General features: G+C 43.3%; 1 protein-coding gene across 5 annotated transcripts in view; it reads right to left on the bottom strand.

Moving 5' to 3' along the window:
- Lhfpl2 (LHFPL tetraspan subfamily member 2) overlaps positions 1 to 13,843 on the bottom strand; it is a 147,091-nt gene that overhangs the window by 30,113 nt on the left and 103,135 nt on the right. For 2 of the 5 annotated variants that reach the window (XM_070031210.1, XM_070031212.1), the window contains one exon: positions 8,930 to 8,993. The exons of 1 other annotated variant lie outside the window; for it this stretch is intronic. The gene's annotated coding sequence lies outside the window, so the exon portion shown is untranslated. Of the gene's footprint in view, positions 1 to 2,749; positions 2,764 to 8,640; positions 8,994 to 13,843 lie in introns of those variants that run through there. 2 more of the 5 variants (XM_070031213.1, XR_011373742.1) reach the window with 2 other exon arrangements.

Raw genomic sequence — 13,843 nt, 5'->3', positions numbered from 1 at the left:
GAGAGAGAGAGAGAGAGAGAGAGTGTAAGAGAGAGAGAGAGAGAGTGTAAGAGAGAGAGAGAGAGAGTGTGTAAGAGAGAGAGAGAGAGAGAGAAGCTGAATCACATGCAGACACCAGGTAAACTAATGTGTCATAGCAAGAGAAACTGCCACATCTGCACTACAGATTTTTCTAAGCCAGCTTCCATGAAGTCATGTTATTCCCTCTGGGAATATAGTCATTTCAAAGATTAAGGGAAAAGCATGTGCATGAAGGGTAGACTACTGACTTCCCTGAGACTTTCATCAGCTCATGAGGCTCCTGAGCACTGCAAACATGCTTTAATTTAGGTATTTGTCTTTTTATAAACATTTTCCTTTTTCTTTTTTTGAGGGAGAGTACTGAGGATAGAACCTAGGACTTTACCAATTGAGCTATATCCCCACCTTGTCTTTTTTTTTTTTAATTATTTTTTGTTGCTGTTGTGTGGGGCTTGAAATCTAGGCCTGGGCACTGTCACTGAGCTCTTCAGCTCAAGGAGAGAGCTCTACCACTTGGGGGGGGGTCCAGTCATGAGGCCTGAACTCTGGGCCTGAGCGCTGTCCCTCAGTTCTTCAGCTCAAGGCTAGCACTCTACCACTTGAGCCACAGTATCACTTCCGGCTTTTTTCTTTTTGCTTATGTGGTACTGAGGAATCGAACCCAGGGCCTCCAGTATGCAAGGCAAGAGCTCTACCACTGAGCCACCTTCCCATAATTTTGTAAGTTCCAAATTATCCATAAACAAAATATGTTAATCTAAATGTACACAGATCCTTAATAATAGCATTTCTTTTCTTTTCTTTTCCACTGGCCCAACACCTGACTTGTAAGTGCTTTTCTGACAGGAGGGGTTAAGATGCAAGTAGGCCTTAGTGCCCCAGTCCTGGGGAGACACCCTGAGGTGACAGGTGCAAATGGAAGTGCAACAGAAACTTTCCAAAGTAGCTGGAAGTAGAGTCTAGATGTATGATCCACATACAAAGAGAGGATCTGCAGCTACAAGCTGAAACATAAACCCATCAACTTCCTGAAGGGCAGAGGCTAGACCAGTTCACAACATAGCAGGGACCTCCACCCAGGATCCCATTAAAATAAACTCTTCAAGCACGTCACAGAGCCACCAGTCTTAAGAGGATTTACTTTCAAAACAATAAGCAGAGTGATACATTTCTAATTACCCACTCAAGGGTAGTATCAGTGAACTAGACCTAATGATGTAAATACCCAGAACCTAATTTGAGATGAACTGGAGACCAAGATTGCTACTAGTTACTCACTCTATCTTTTGAAACACTAATAGTATCACTTCTGATTCTCACTGGTATGCCAGAGCAATAGTGGAATGTAAAAACGCAGGGCTATGTTTCCACTTCCAAGAGCATCTCTGAAACGTTCCCCACTTCTTATTACTTTATTCACAATCAATACTAGTTTTTTTACAGCCAAGGACAAAAGTACCAGCCTCACGTCTGCACTGTCCTGTCTTATGTAACCTCATCCTCCAAAGCAAGAGATTGCTGAGGAGCATCAGAAAATAGTTTAAGCCTATGTGCTAAACACACATGCATGCAACGAAGAACAAAATGTACCAGGAAGTGAAAGTAAGGCTTTATATACTTTTCTTTATGTATTGAAAATTCTTCTCCTCTAGTGGCTCATTTCTCTGAGAGATTTAAGATCCATAAAAGATTCTGTGATTAGTAATTCACAATATAGACTTAGAATGCTAATTATTTTAAACATCTGAAAAACAAAACATCTATAAGCTGTATCTGCAGTCAGCTTATTAAATACTGCACATCTCAATGAGAATGCTAAATCTAAAAACCATAGGCAAATGTAAATTTTCTTCATTTGTCAGCCGTAAGAATTCCCTAGTTCGTTTTGAAAACAGATGGGCTTAGGTGCAGCTCCCAAAGGATGCTCACAGCAAGGGAGAGTAAATGCTAAATTCAGCATGCAGCTGCAGCGGCTTCAGGTACTTGCAGACACTAAGCAATCATGAAGCTCACATGGCATTCTTGGCCTGCAGCACTGAGCTGGCCCCCAAACTTTGGAATGCATGAATGGGAGGAGACCCAGCAAGCCTTCCCCATGGCACCCAAGATGAAGTCACTTCAAGCCCATAGTTCAAGGAAGGGGGGGTCCTCACAGAAATCTTTTTGGGGAAAACTCTGAATCCCTATACTTGTTCATGTATTCCAGTATCTTCTTTCTGGGAATACAGACTTTTTATTACGGTCTCTACTAACCATGAGGCATGGTAAACAGAGAGAAAGTTGGACTGTGTGTCTCTGAAGAGGATATATATCAGAAAAGACCAGGCCATATAAATATGAAAGTAAAAAATGCTGGAAAGGATTGAACAAAAATGGCTTTCAGGCCGGGCGCTGGTGGCTCACGCCTGTAATCCTAGCTACTCAGGAGGCTGAGATCTGAGGATCGCGGTTCAAAGCCAGCCCGGGCAGGAGAGACTGTGAGACTCCTATCTCCAATAAACCACCAGAAAACAGGAAGTGGCGCTGTAGCTCAAGTGGTAGAACGCTCGCTTTGAGCTGAAGAGCTGAGGGATAGCGCCCAGGCCCAGAGTTCAAGCCCCACGACCGACAAAAAAAAAAAAGGCTTTCAGCTCAATTCTGAAGGAAAATGCTAGCTAGTTCTGTCTCCCTATAGGTAGCCTGTAGGATACAAGATAAGCAAAGAGGAAGGTGGGCTCCATTTACTCACATGTCTAGTGCCACAGACACCCAGGGGCTCCAGGGGGCTCTTCACACGTTGCTTCCCAGCACAAGTCAGCTGGAACAGATGACTCCCCATGGACACACAATGCCCTCTGTGAGAGAAGATGGTGGGCTAAAAGCCTTGGGAATCGGTGGAGGAAAACCAGACTGTTTTGGCTGGTTGATGGAAAGTATGAATCGTTGTTGCTGACACGTTTCCCCAAGATGGGAAGAACTAATTGACTTCATTGTAGCAGATCTTCCCTAAACCCCTGGCCAATGTGCCCTTGACAGAAGACTTCCATATGTGGCAGTAAAGTTCCCTTTCTATCCATCCCAAGGGCCAAGCTCTCCCATGTAATAGGGGGAGCTGATAATTCTGGGATCCTAGACTGAGGAAATGTTTTGGGGATGGGTAGGTGGGGGATTCTTCCCCAAAGACATTTACAGAAAGATCACAGGTAACACCTCCTCTCCATCCTTTCTGGGCAAAGATCCTACCCAGAAGGTTGTCATCTGGCTTGTAGCCAGAAATTAAATTGTCTAGACCCAAATCCAAGTCCTGCCACTGCCTAAGTGGTAACCTTGGGCATGGCTGGACCCTTATTGTCTAGTTCCTGTGCCTATGAAACAGAAATGCTAGAAGCTAGCAATAAGGATGTTAGTGTTAGGGGATTAACTATGTGAAAATAAATATGCTTAGAACAGTGCCTAGCACAGAACAAGTCCCCTTCATATGTGGCTTCCCCATTCTGGAACAGGATCTAGCCTCCTTCTCTCCACACAGCATATAGGTGACCACTTCTAAGGTCACATCTTGGGCATTCCTTCTGCCATTTAGTTCTTCCTGCTCTAGGGCCCACTGGCCTATAGGTAATTAGACTCACCTTCAAACACAAATCCCCTCCCCCATATAAAAGGAGTCATATGACTGCTATAAACCAGGCTCCACCATTAACTAGCTCTGTGTTCCAGGAAATGAACTTTATCTGAGAATCATTTCCTCATCTCTAAGGAATAGGAATGAAGCAAGTATCTAGTTCAGAAGGCTAGGGAGGGATACGTATATGTACCAATACACAGTAAGAGCTAGTATTATCATCATCATACTGATCGATATTTATTTTTCTGTTACTTTTTCCCAAGGCAAAATAATATTTGATAATCAGTACCTCTCCAAAGACTAAAGTTTAATGGCAATGCAATAGATATGTGTGTGTGGGGGGGGGGGGTTCTGCTAGTAGGAAATCAGGAGTATTGTCCTGCACTCTTGCAGGACATTATGTGTAACCACATAAGATTCCCCTTAGTCATGCTGGCTTCAATGTCTGAGGCAAAAGCAATGATCTACTGATTACTGATGTCACTTTTAGCTCAGAAAACATTCAAGACTATAACCACCTCTAACTACTCTTTCCCTAGCTTACAGCTTCTCTGAGAACACAGGGTTTATCAAGATCTACTGTTCTGGAGAAAACGGGAAGGCAGGGGAAACCTGTGGGTTATAAAGAATGCCAACTACAGTGGCTGTCAGAAACAAAGGCCACATCTAATCTCAGTTCTTGTTAGACAGGAGGCAGGACACTGGTGCTATACCTAAGGAGTTGTACAAAGACCTTGGCCAAAGGGCATTGGCAAAACTGGCTCCCTCTTTTGGCATTTTATTCTTTGAGGGTGAGGGAATTCAATTCTAACTCCTTTTCTTGGGAATATGGCAGAGTAGATCCACTTTGGTGTTTAGCGTAGCAGTACAAATGAGGCTCCCTCTACTTTTAGCATCAAAGATGGGCCTTGTATTAAAGCACATTAACTCAGTTCTGAAAACCCCCTGTCTTAAGAGGGACCTTTCTTCCTCATATGCTTTTGCTTTCCTGTACTAGACAATTGAAATGCTTGGGTTATGAAGGATTTCACAACCATATGCCACAGGGCATAGTATAGTACAAAAGTGTAACTCTTCTTAAAATATTTGTATTTTTCTCTCATATTGTCAAGAAACATGTTAAATGTATATAAACATGAGCCTCCAGCTGAGGTACCAGCAACATGGCATCTTCCTATTTAAGTGCTTTAGTTTCAGGCAAGAGTCAAAAGTCGTATCTCTTTTATTCAAAAACAAACTATGAGCCATCCTATAAAATTAATGTTTGGTGCTCTTCATTCTCTGCTCTTTAGTGAGTTATTATGTTAGCAATGCAATCCTCTTGCCAGTTATAAATGGCTGATTTACACCTATCTAGGGGCATACATTTCTGAAAAGGTTTTTTATGAATGATGTAGTAAAATGCCTTGTTTTGTTATAATCAACCAAATGATTCCAATGTTGTTTAAAAATCCAACACTTCAATATAATAGCTGTTGAGCTGATATCATTTCAAATTAAATTTAAATTTTATTTAACATCATCAGTGAGATCAAATTTTAATTTGTTTCATTTATTTAGGATAGTACTGGGGTTGAAACTCAGGGCCGAGGTGCTGTCCTTTAGCTTTTTCACTCAAGGCTGGCGCTCTACCACTCGAGCCCACAGCTCTACTTCTGGCTTTCTGGTGGTTAATTGGAGATAAAAGCCTCATGGACTGGCTTCAAACTACAATCCTCAGATTTTAGCCTCCTGAGGATTACAAGTATAAGCCACCAGCTCCTGGTTGTTTAAAAATTTGTAACCACAATGCTGTCAAAGGCAATATTTACAAAGCTCAGTAAAAACTGGTCTGATTACAATGTTACAGATAGCAAAGGCCAGAGCAAGAGGTTCTGGTAAAACAAATTACTTGTGACCACTCTCACCTTCCATACCCACTGGCCAGCTGTGAGCTTGGGCTGGGAGAATAAAGCTTTGTCAACAACAAGGACTCAAATGGCAGGTTCACTCTTCCTAACTTCCTGACCTTGGCTTCAATCTGCCCTTTAGCAGAGGTGGATACTTGTAAAATCCTGGCCTAAGCTACATGAAGCTTTTGTGATAAGGGAAGAAATAAAATTGCAGACCTCCTGAAGCTGGCTCAGCACAGGACCACTAACTTGATAAATGAATTGTGTACACACATCAGACTGTTAATTCCCATCTCAGGAAACCAAGGTTCTGACTCCTACAGAAGATGGGGGCGAGAGATTTCTGAGGCACAAGATAAAATGGAATCATATTTAGCTCTCACTATTTCTCTCAGAATATTTAGCTTTTTTTTTTTTTTTTGGTCGGTCATGGGGCCTGAACTCTGGGCCTGGGTGCTGTCCCTCAGCTCTTCAGCTCAAGGCTAGCGCTCTACCACTTGAGCCATAGCACCACTTCTGGCTTTTTCTGCTTATGTGGTGCTGAGGAATCAAACCCAGGGCCTCATGCATGCAAGGCAAGCACTCTACCACTGAGCCACCTTCCCAGCCCCAATATTTAGTTTTTTTCTTTCTTTTTAAACCATTCCCTCTTGAAAATCATGCTCTTTAAATATCAACTAAAACTAAATCATGCATAAAGGACTTTCTCAGTGCAGCTTCCCAAACAGAATTCATATCACTCTCAGCACCTTTGTTGTCACTACGATTACCCACAGTCCACTCTAATTGGGCAATACTCTCAACAACCCCATGGGGGCAGAGTAAGAACGCACCACTAGAATCTAACACCTACCTGTTCACACTTGACATCTAAAGTACACAGAATGATAGGTGAATGGATGGAGCGAGGAGACACAAAGCTCCTCCCATTGCCTTTGAGGAAGTGCCATGAGGAAGTACAGTTGGCCTAGAGAAGCCAACCAGGTGACAGAGAACTCAAGGTGCTAGAGTAGGCAGGGCAGGGATCTGGTAAACCATGATAATGCTTTACTGAGTGAATGATACTGAGTCAACAGATGTTAATTCAGATAGGATAGTCACCATTAGGGAAAAGGTTGGAGTTTTCCAGCTTCTGTTAGGTAACTCAGGAAGGTTGCATAAACACTTCATAAAACTCTTTGGAAGGGCTGGGCCATGCTGGCATTGCTTATACTCTAAGAAGAAGAAACCATCGTACGTGTGGGGGAGGGGAGGTGCATGTGCATGTGTGTGCATGCACATGCATGTGTATGTACAAATGGAGGCTGGAAAGGTGAATCTAGGCATTTGATAGCAATTTAACCATCAGGCATGATAAATCTTAAACAGAATTAAAATTAAATATGTGTTCTGGACCCTCTTGTCCATTCAAATTCACTTTCTGACTCATAGACTTGTGTGAATTCCCTGTAAGTGATGATGTTTTCCTCCTTCCTCCCCTCCCTCCCTTTTCTTTCTTTTGTGGTACTGGTATTTGAACTCAAGGTCTCTCCATTTGCCAGGCAGGCACTCTCCCACTTGAGCGACATCATATCGTCTTAGACCCTTTACAGTGATTTCCAGATAGTCAGGGTAGCCTTTAAATGAGTCTGGTTTTCTTATGAAGAAATTCCCGAATACCTTGTGGTTAGGCAGATTTAAGAGACAAGTGTGCACCCCCGAATAGAGATGAATGGTGTTTAGGAAGGTAGGGTGGTGCATGGCAGGTCTGCTTTGCCTCTGTCTGCTGCTGCTGCATAGGGGAGCACCCTTGGCCCTGGGAAGCTGATCTACATGGGGTTCAGAGTCAACCAAAGTAGTTTACACTTGACAGAATACTTATTCACTGTATTTGGCTTAGTGACTCTACTAGGGGAAGAGTCTGTGAGCAAGGCAAAGAAGAAAGAGAAGTCATATTGTAAAGAGTTGGAAATGTTTGGAGCTTACTGTCTTATATATCATGATGGGAAGGCTACAATACTTTTAGCATGAAAGTGAGATTAAATTTACAGTTTAGAAAGTCACTTCTAGGATGTTTGTGAGACTTAGTCAAGTAGTAGAAAGAAAAAAAATCTGCTGCAAATGTGTGTATGCATGCATACATGCATGCGTGTGTATGCACAGGTTCACAGGCTCTAGGGATCACCAGGTGTGATTCAAGTGACAGCTGAGCCACAGAGCCAGTAATGACTGCCAAGAAGCTATGCAGGACCTTACCACCAGTTATGGCAAGAAGGGAGCATCTGGGCAGTCTCATCCAGGTGAGTATGCACCTGATGTACAGCAGTGGAGGGGGAAGGTTTAAGAAGTATTCAAAAGGGTTTGTAAGACCTGGAGACAAACTGCCTGTAGAGGTTGTTGGGGAAAGAGACATAAAGTTTGATGCTAAGATTTTTTTTTTTTTTTGGTCAGTCATGGGGCTTAAACTCTGGGCCTGGACGCTGTCCCTCAGCTCTTCAGCTCAAGGCTAGCACTCTAGCACTTGAGCCACAGCACCACTTCCAGTTTTCTGGTGGTTTATTGGAGATAAAGAGTCTCACGGACTTTTCTGCCCGGGATAGCTTTGAACCAGGATCCTCAGATCTCAGCCTCCTGAGCAGTTAGGATTACAGGCATGAGCCACCGATGCCTGGCTTGATGGTAAGATTTTATGTGACTATTTCCAGGCCTAGAACAAAACTAAGGGAAAAGGGTCAAGCTGGCAAAAGGGCAAGATCAAAAATCTATTCCAGATCAAGAAGAACTAGTACCTGTGCATGGAATACAGGTCAGGATTTCATGAGACTTAGGAACTACTGGACTTAAGAAAGCCAGGGGGAGAGATGAGATAATCCAAGTAAGGGTATGTGGTAAGAAGACAAGAGAGCCAGAGGATAGCATCTGCTCATTTGCTCTGGACAGGTAATGGAGAGGAACCTGCCAAAAAGAACAAGGAACAGATTAAGGGGAAAGAAGGAGAAAAGGGTCCTGGAAGAAAAGGGTAAAAAAAGAGATTGGGTATAAGGATGATGTTTAATGGGAGACTGGTGGCCATTCTGACATTCATATCCTATGAAATAAACATTATACTTTACAAGGCAGTAATGACATTGATAAGTAGGAACTAAGCCCAGGCCTCACTGTGACCTGAAATACACTTCAAAATATTATGTGTTGCATTTAAGCTTAATCCAGCTTAAAGTATTTAATTTAAAAAAAAGTCCCAAGGAGTACATGATCTGAGGAGGCATTACAGTAAGCAAGCAGTACAAGGTCAAGATGAGGAAGACAGGGAAAACACAATGGTGTGGATACCGCAGAGGGCCGTGCAGGGGGCAGTGGGGGAAGGAAATGAGCAGGACAATGCACAGATGTCTACGTTTTTGCTGCCAGGAGTTCATACAAACAGGAAGACCTTAAAACTTCTCCAACTGGGAACGCTTGGATTTGCCTGATGAGCAGCGGAGCCCAGCGCATGACTGGAACACAAAAACAGAAGGTTGTGATTAAGACTTCAAGAACCCCCCCCCCCCCGCCCCTCCCCTAAAGCCTACATCCAGCCTCCTTCACAGAAAAGCACCAGCCTCCCTCCCCTTTGCCTTGCTTCTGCTCCTCATTATGTCTGTGGCCTCACCCCCACCCCCACTCCAGGCTGTTCATGGGAGCTTGGGGCACATGGTCTGTGGGGCCATATGAGCCACACCCACTCATGGGACCCAAACACAGCCAAGACATAAAATTTCACAATTCCAAAATTTCCTGCTGACATCTAACGATATATGCGTATGCAGCCTCTCAATGGCAACTCAAGAAAAAAAAATGCCCTACATAATTACCCAAATGACATGCTCTGTTTCAATAACCATATCATACTGCAGATAGAAGAACAGTTAAGGGCTTCTTTGAATTTCAAAAGTTAAAGATTTCCTACAATGTTTTGTCCTTTTACACATTTCTCTATATTTTCTCCCAACTGAGTAATTTTTTATTATCAGATTTCTTAATGAAATTGTAGAACATTGTTTGGCTGGTACTCTTGAACTATTAAAAGTACATGCTCTAATACACATCTGTATAACAGCATTTCTCAGCCTTGGCATTTTTAATATTTAGACTGGATAATTCTTGTTGCGGGGGGGGGGGGGGGAGGGAGGGGGGCTTGTCCTATAAACTGCAGGATATTTAGCAGCCCTAACTTCTCCCCACTATCTGCCATTAGCATGCTCCTAGGATGACGAAAAAACGTTTAGACATTATACAAAGCCTGAAGGAGTTTGTTCTAGAATGACCTCAATTGTGTGTTAAAAAACAGTTGAGATAGGGTCAAAACTGCTATGTTGAACACCAACAGAATAAGATAGGGGAAGTAACTAATCCTCCACGCTTCAATTTCCCTAGCTTTAAGTGGGGAAAATACTACCAGCATCAAGGGACTAATATGAAAATTAAGAGAAGATACGGGTAAAAGTTTGTACACAATAACCACTTAGTAAATGAGAGAGAGGCATAGGCCTGGCTTTGGAAGACAGAATTGAGCAGGTCATTCAGTGGTCAGCAAATGAGCAAACAGCCCACAAACTCATTGCTATGCAACCTCTACAGGGCAATCTGCATGGGGTTAGTGTATTTGAAAACAAGCATTTATTTATACTAAGCCTCAGGGAAGCCAAGTAGTTTGAATCCCTTCTGGGATACAAGGGGATCCAAGAGAAAGGGAAAATAGCTATAGGGTGAGAAAAAACATCCTGACACAAAGAAGAGGTCAAAGCTCACACCTTGTAAAAAGTACTTGATGCTAGCTACAGGTTAAAACTACCCAGACTGGATCTGGAGAAAAACAGTTAGGAATTGGTGAGTATTTTAGCAGTCAAAATGGACGCTAGAAAGTAAAAAAGATGCAGACAGGAGGGCAAATATTACCAGATAACCAGAGAGAGAGAGAGAGAGAGAGAGAGAGAGAGAGAGAGAGAGAGAGAGAGAGAGAGAGGAGGAGGGAAGGAGGAAGGGGAAAGGGGGAAGGGGAAAGAGGGAAGAGGGAAGAGGGAAGAAGGAAGAAGGAGGAGAAGGAGGAGGAGGAGGAGGAGGAGGAGGAGGAGGAGGAGGAGGAGGAGGAGGAGGAGGAGGAGGAGGAGGAGGAGGAGGAGAAGGAGAAGGAGAAGAAAGAGAAGGAGAAGAAAGAGAAGGAGAAGGAGAAGAAGAAGAAGGAGAAGGAGAAGGAGAAGGAGAAGGAGAAGGAAAAGCAGAAGGAGAAGGAGAAGGAGAAGGAGAAGGAGAAGGAGAAGGAGGAGAGGAGGAAGAAAAATGTGAGCCCCATAGAGAATGTCTCTGGCCAACAGCTGCCTGTAGTTTCTTCCTGTACATCCAGCTAAGCCTGCTGGAGAAGTGGTGAGTCACTCAAGGGCCTGTCCAGTCCATTGCCAATGAGAAGAGAGGTTAAGAGCCTCAAATCTGGATCTTTGCCACTACTTGTTCCCCCCTCCCCCTAATCCTTGGAAACTGAAAATGTCCCTCTCAGCATTCTCCATTCCCAGCCCACGACAGCCCTCTGTACCCACAGGACACCAGCAAGACACCTTCCCTCAACCACACTCTACCAAACTGGGATCAAATGAAATCAGAACACCATGCCCATCGGCACCCAACCCTTCTTGGGCTTGGAAATAGGACCTTGCCCGGTAGCCAAAGTCTGAAATAAGCTGTTAAAAACAATCATCTTGAATTTCTACCTGACTCACACAGAATGAAACAATAAACAAGGAAATACATTTCCCAATTAGTCATTCAAAAACGCAAACAAATCTTTGTGAGATAAAGCCTGGAAACATTTAGTGATACTTTTTACTTATCATCTTTTGTTTTGGATTCATGTTATACTTATATTTCAGTTAACAAGTAGTTGTCTGTTATGGCATGCAAATGTACCACATTTTTCTCTCCTTAGTAAAGCAAAATAACCCAGAATGACAGCAAGCTGGGCTTAGTGTTTAAGGCTGCACACATTAAGGTTCAATGATGCATCCACTCAACTATAATCTTCTGAGCCCATGCTGAGCCTCTCTAAAAACCCACAGGAGGTAAGTGATACTTTGCCCTGATAGGCTATTATTCTGCTGTCCAGCAGTAACTGCACTCTAGGACCCAAATGAGAAAAATAAGACAGCCCTCCATCTTTCCTGAAGGAAAACCACACCTCCATGTGACTCCAATGTCCATTCAAAGACACCATAGCATTTACTTTTCAGAGTAATTTTTTACAAGACAGAAATGTTTACAGCAAAGCTGAAAAAAAGTAAAACATTTGAAATAGTGAAGTATTCAACATTTAGAAGTTAGAAATTTGCAAAACAAGACAACAAATATATAGTTGAATTTAAGTATCTGAGAAACTCCAGGAGGCTATATTTAAGTTAAGCTCACTTTGTTAGAATTAATTTGGGAAACATTTGGCCCAATTTGCAGCCGAACTCCATTTCCCCAGCCAGCATTTTGTCAAGTCACCATTTCCATCCTGTGTTCCTGTCAGTGCACAGGTCTCTCTCTCTCTCTCTCTCTCTCTCTCTCTCTCTCTCTCTCTCTCTCTCTCTCTCTCTCTCTCTCTCTCTCTCTCTCTCTCTCTCTCTCTCTCGTCTCCCTCTCTCTCTGTCTCTCTCTCTCTGTCTCCCCCCTGTCCCGCTCTTCCCCCCCCTACACACTTGGCTGGGAGGATCAGCATGAGGCCAGATACCTTGGAGACATAAAAACAAACCCACTCAGTTGCTCTGTTTTTAACCCAATGCTGACTGGAAATCAGGAAGCAAAACTGAAGATCAAACTTTGGGAAGCTTTTTGGTCGGTAGGGGATGGCCTGGGCGCTGTCCCTCAGCAATTCGGCTCAAGGCTAGCGCCCTACCACTTGAGCCACTGCGCCACTTCCAGCTTTTTCTATTTATATGGTGCTAAGGAATCGAACCCAGGGCCTCATGCATGCAAGGCAAGCACTCTACCACTGAGCCACCTTCCCAGCCCCTGGGGAAGCTTTTGATGGTAAAAACACTTTTTTTCCCCAAAAGTTCAAATGAGAAGGGGAAGATGGTGGTGGGTTCAAAACTGCCTCATAGGCGGCATAGTCCACATCTGCCACCAAGGACCGTTTTTAATTCAAAGGATCAGAAACATGAACTTGTCTGTTATGGAACTGACCCATTTGTGTTGGAACATTTTGTAGTGAAAATAATCTGCATGGAAACGAGGCTTGCAATTCAGTTTTCTCTGGTAGAGCCAAGGAATGATTGGTCTTAGATTTTACTTCATTCTCATAGAAGAGAGAGAAGGGGAAAAAAGCTGAAATTTTTCAAGTTTTATATCACAACAATGTCTAGGTTCACTGAAAAAGACATTGAACAACATTTAGATGAAAAATTTTATCATCCCTCCTGGTCCCCATCTCAAACTTTATTCAGATGCATGATGTTTAGTAAGCTGCCTGGATGAGAGCGTGAAGTCAGCTCTGCTTCTGGTTGTGAATCCAAGCAGTCAGCAGGGGAGGGTGCTGGTTGATGGAGAGTACTGTCTAAGTCATCCATTTCAGCTTTTCATTTCTCTTGCTTCTCAGGTCCAGCAGTCCCCCTTCTTCATTTCCGGAGCCTGATAGCTGCTAGGAAGTCTCAAACTATGAACCAAACTACCTGTCTAAAAAATGGCCTCTCCTGACAGTAACTGTATTTTCCACAACAGAAATCAAGACTGAAATGTTCAAATCAATGCACTTCATGTAGGTGTTAAGTCATTGCAATGTACCTGCCATGGAATTCCTGTTAAAGTGCCCTTGAAGATAGAACCATTGGCCTAACTCAATCCTGTTTAAGACTTCCAGTTTTACCCTCCCACATTGTCCTGTATGGTTTTCATGTAACTCCCTGCAAAGCTCCAATATTGGCTGCAGAATGTTTACACATTCTAATCCAATGATGACACTAAAAACAGCCTACCAAAACAGCAGGACTATCTGCTAAATGCACTGCCATTCAACTCTCATAGCTTCCAAGTAGTCACTATTATCATGGTTCACAAATGGGAAGACTGAGGCACTGATCAACTAAGTGCATAAGTAAGTAAAAAGCATTCCCTCCAGCACCCAAGATACTCACAACATCACATTCAAAAGATGCTGATAAAAGGCTGGAGGGCTGGGAAGGTGGCTCAGTGCATGAGGGCCTGGGTTCGATTTCTCAGCACCACATAAGCAAAAAGAAAAAAGCCAGAAGTGGTGCTGTGGCTCATGTGGTAGAGCACTAGCCTTGAGCTGAAGAGCTGAGGGACAGCGCCCAGGCCCAGAGTTCAGGCCCCACAA

Source organism: Dipodomys merriami, unplaced genomic scaffold (genome assembly GCF_024711535.1).
Source record: "Dipodomys merriami isolate MVZ:Mamm:240054 unplaced genomic scaffold, mDipMer1.0.p SCAF_20, whole genome shotgun sequence".
NCBI classification, from domain to species: domain Eukaryota; kingdom Metazoa; phylum Chordata; class Mammalia; order Rodentia; family Heteromyidae; genus Dipodomys; species Dipodomys merriami.
This window is presented reverse-complemented; position numbering and strand designations above follow the sequence as displayed.